Source organism: Haliotis cracherodii, unplaced genomic scaffold (assembly GCF_022045235.1).
Source record: "Haliotis cracherodii isolate W230 unplaced genomic scaffold, xgHalCrac1.p SCAF_15, whole genome shotgun sequence".
In the NCBI taxonomy this organism is placed as follows: domain Eukaryota; kingdom Metazoa; phylum Mollusca; class Gastropoda; order Lepetellida; family Haliotidae; genus Haliotis; species Haliotis cracherodii.
This window is the reverse complement of record NW_027266270.1, coordinates 18,294,993-18,299,477: the sequence shown is the minus strand read 5'-3', so window position 1 is coordinate 18,299,477 and position 4,485 is coordinate 18,294,993.

The following is a 4,485-nucleotide window of genomic DNA, read 5'->3' as shown; positions in this document are numbered from 1 at the left end:
CCCCCCCCCCCCCCCCCCCCATCATCAGTGATAGAGTCTCATGTCTCATCCCCCCCCCCCCCCCTCCCCATCATCAGTGATAGAGTCTCATGTCTCATCCTTTGAACATTGTGAGTTTCTATTTCAACATAAGTGTTTTCATTTGGGTACAAATATAGATGTTGCACACAGGTAGCCAGAGCTGTGCAGAGTTACATCCCTTAGTTGTGTAAGAATCCCCTGATAATTCTTGCCCGTCCATTTTCTGTGAACAGTTAGGTTAATGCAGTTGCTTGTAAGCAAAAGGCTCAAGTCTGGTTCCCAACAATTCCACTCACTTTTCTTGGATAACTCAAGTCCGGTTCCCAACAATTCCACTCACTTTTCTTGGATAACTCAAGTCCGGTTCCCAACAATTCCACTCACTTTTCTTGGATAACTCAAGTCCGGTTCCCAACAATTCCACTCACTTTTCTAGGATAACTAAGTCCGGTTCCCAACAATTCCACTCACTTTTCTAGGATAACTCAAGTCCGGTTCCCAACAATTCCACTCACTTTTCTAGGATAACTCAAGTCCTGTTCCAACAATTCCACTCACTTTTCTAGGATAACTCAAGTCCGGTTCCCAACAATTCCACTCACTTTTCTAGGATAACTCAAGTCCGGTTCCCAACAATTCCACTCACTTTTCTAGGATAACCAAACTAAATGAGACAGACAGATTGCTACAGGAATAACATCATCATTGCCTCCTTGGACACAAGACTTGTATGTAAAGGCCAATTATGTCTAGGCTTGTGATTATAATTTTGCCGATACAAGTATTAAAATATTTTTTAGTTTAAATTTTGGCCTTGTGTACTGTTTGCATGTGTTTTGGAGATTTTCCTGAAACTGTTTTGCAGCAGGGATCCTGTTTTATATCCTGATTTCTGGAAGCAAGTGTTCCATTCATTAATAATTACAGCCCTCTGGAGATTTCTGGGCCAAATCGGTTCTCAGTACTTAATGCTTGTCATCGCAGCCTAAAGGAATGAAGGTATACATGTGTGGCTGGTTTTGTGAGGATGGTTATGGATGGTTATCAAAAACTGATTGGCCTGACCCACACCCAGAATATCAACCATGATGTGACGGGGAATATTGCTGACTGCTGCATAAATAATATTCACTCACATGACTCATTTTGTGTGAATGGAACTCAGGTAACCAATAACTTCAAGTGGACGGGGAAGGCCTGCCAAGTCTGTGGGAGACAGACAGCTGTTGGGACATCACTGAGTATTACAGCTGTTGGGACATCACTGAGTATTACAGCTGTTAGGACATCACTGAGTATTACAGCTGTTAGGATATCTTTAGATGTCGGTATCATTGCCACTCACTGTAAATATGACCATTGACAAGTCGACCTGTACATAATGTTAGAAATCAAGTATGCCTGTTATAACTTCATTGTATCATCACACGATTGCTGTACAAAAACATGTCTCTGTCCACAGGGCAGAATATTTCAATATGAAATAAATTATTTCAAGATGTATTGATTTGTGTCATAATTGATATATATCTTGAGGAGCCAGGCTTTTTTAAAACTCGGTTTACAAATCTGCCAAAGCCAAAAAATTGAAAATTTTATCAAAATGAAAAGCAGTGCTTTTCTTATTCTGGCGATCAGATGTTAGTACAATGTTAAAAAACCTGTCTCATTTACTGTCGCTCTAACCAAATTATTTAGAATACTGCATTTGAAAGCTTTTGAACATGTATCTTAAAAACTACTTATGAGGCAATTAACAAATGTATTTGAAATTGAATTTCATTACCATTTTTCTTCTTTTTTTTACGCCAAAGATCTGTAAACTCCCCAAAACATGTCTGTCCTATGCTAAAAAAAATAATTGTCTTGGTTCTCGGGCACCGCCCACATCAGTTTCAAGTCTGCTGCACATTTCGTTTTTTATTTCAATTTAAAAAACAACTACCGGTAATATTTAAAAACAATGTGATCCAAAATAGCACACAGTTATTGTGTTATTGTCATGGCAACAATAGGAGTTTATATGCTTGTTTATGTAGGGAGGCCCTTTCCCAGGTTGATGGTACACAACTGTTTATTTGGTTACATACTAGTTTGAAGAAGCAAAAAACAAAACCACTGCCCACACTACATAGTCAAAGGTCATTGCCTGAGAACCTATTTATTTTTTTGAGCCCTAACCATCCTGCATGGTTACCCAAGAAGATGATGATTGAGGCAGCCTGTGCACTCTCCATTCACTTGAAATTATCTGGGGAGGAGCGGTCGGGTAGCCTAGTGGTTAAAGCGTTTGATTGTCACGCCGAAGACCCGGGTTCTATTCCCGACATGGGTACAATGTGTGAAGCCCATTTCTGGTGTCCTGGTGTCCTGTATATATCTTCTGAAACATCTGTTTCTTATGCACAGTGACATTCTTGTTTCGAAATACTGACAGCAAAACTGATCACCTAAAGACATGTTTTAGGTCTGTTCCAAAGCATTTTTTGGATGCATTTTGTTTAAGACATTAGTCTGTATCCTGTACCGATACTAGCGCCAGGCCAAGACTTACCACGAATCAGAGAAACCAGGCTTCAGGACGACTGCATCGGGAAAAATGGGAAACTTTTATGAAGTGATGTTTCATTTGCAGTTCAGTATCTTCGGAGATGCTTTAATAAGTATGTAAATTCTAACAAGTATAGTAAGCAAATAGTCATTTTTTTTATATTTTTCATAATCGAATCCTTACTTCATTGTTATAGGAACTTCTTTTGGACACACTCTGAAAATGTTCAAACAAAATGTTCAATGGCTTCTGAGGAAAGACGAGAAAGGTGTGGAGGAAGTTTTTATTCCACTAAACTGAGCCTCTGCAGCAGCTATTTTGAAGTTTACAAAATGAAAAGTTTACTTTGTAGCTTGGAACATACAGAACAAGTTATGTGAAAATGATATTGATATGTTCCGTGGATTTTTGTGTAGAGATTGTAAGTTTCAGAGATAAGGGATGGATGACGACCTGTAATATAAATAGCTCACATTGACAATGTCAAGCCAGGTGAACAAAAAAACAAATACAGACATTTAGTCTTAGGCAGTCTATCATTAACAGTATGGCTTAAATTACTTTATGTCTTCAATTTTTAAATATAACACTGATGACAGGAAAATAGTTCATAATGTCCATTTTCTGCCTCACAAATTTTATGTTCGTTTTTGTCTTAACCTCTGTATGTATGAAAATATCAGTATTTTTACATGACAATGTGTATTTTTCCATCAGGTACTAATGTGCAAAATATTAGGTCAAAAGTTGTTGTTTAATGAAGCACTGACCGTATGAAATTGCAAACTCTCTTAACAGCGCCTTATGCTAAAAACTAATCCAGCAGGCAGGGCTAAGGAAGCGCGAAAACAGTTCAGCAGGCTAAAGGTTAAATCCAAAGGAAATGGTTATTTCAGAATCAGCTGAAGAAGACAAACACAATTCGCATCCAAATGTTTAATAACTGTACAGAACCTGTGGAGGATACAGCATAAAATTATGAAGTTTGGGACTTTTGGGACAATCGAAAGTCATCTTCACACAACAAAATCACAAGATGGCTGCTGATCATTGATCTCACCAGATCATTGTAGGAACATTGTAAAAGGCAAGTCAAAGGTCGTACAACATAATGGGTGCAATGTGCATGATGTAATATTGTAATATTGTAATATGACGGACCAAACAGAAGAAGACAAGTCTCTAGACTGCCTGATGTACAAATCGGTTGTATTACAGACAACCATCCTGGGTTACATAAAATTAGTAAATATTGTGAAACAAAAAGATAAGCACTTTCCTGGAATGTCACATAAAAATATTTAAAAATACGATCTATTAAAATGTATGTATAGTATACAAAAATATCACAATAAACTTAAGTGAAATTTAAAAAAAAAATCAGTGCATCCCTGTAGCGCCTCATAACCTATCAGTGCTCTCAACATTATCAAGATAGCTGTTTACATAATTCATAATTGCAACTTGCCGCTCTACATACATACACAACGTATATATACATCACTAGTCCTTTAGGCATCAAACCCATAAAATACTGAAATGTGCCTCAAACTGTGAACTGGTGCTGTTTGTACCAGGTGACATTTGTACCAGGTGACATTGTATATCAGTTGACATTTGTCCCAGGTGACATTGTATACCAGGTGACATTGTATACCAGGTGACATTTGTACCAGGTGACATTGTATACAGGTGACATTTGTATACCAGGTGACATTTGTACCAGGTGACATTGTATACCAGGTGACATTGTATACCAGGTGACATTTGTATATCAGGTGACATTTGTCCCAGGTGACGTTGTATACCAGGTGACATTTGTCCCAGGTGACATTGTATACCAGGTGACATTTGTCCCAGGTGACATTGTATACCAGGTGACATTGTATATACCAGGTGACATTGTATACCAG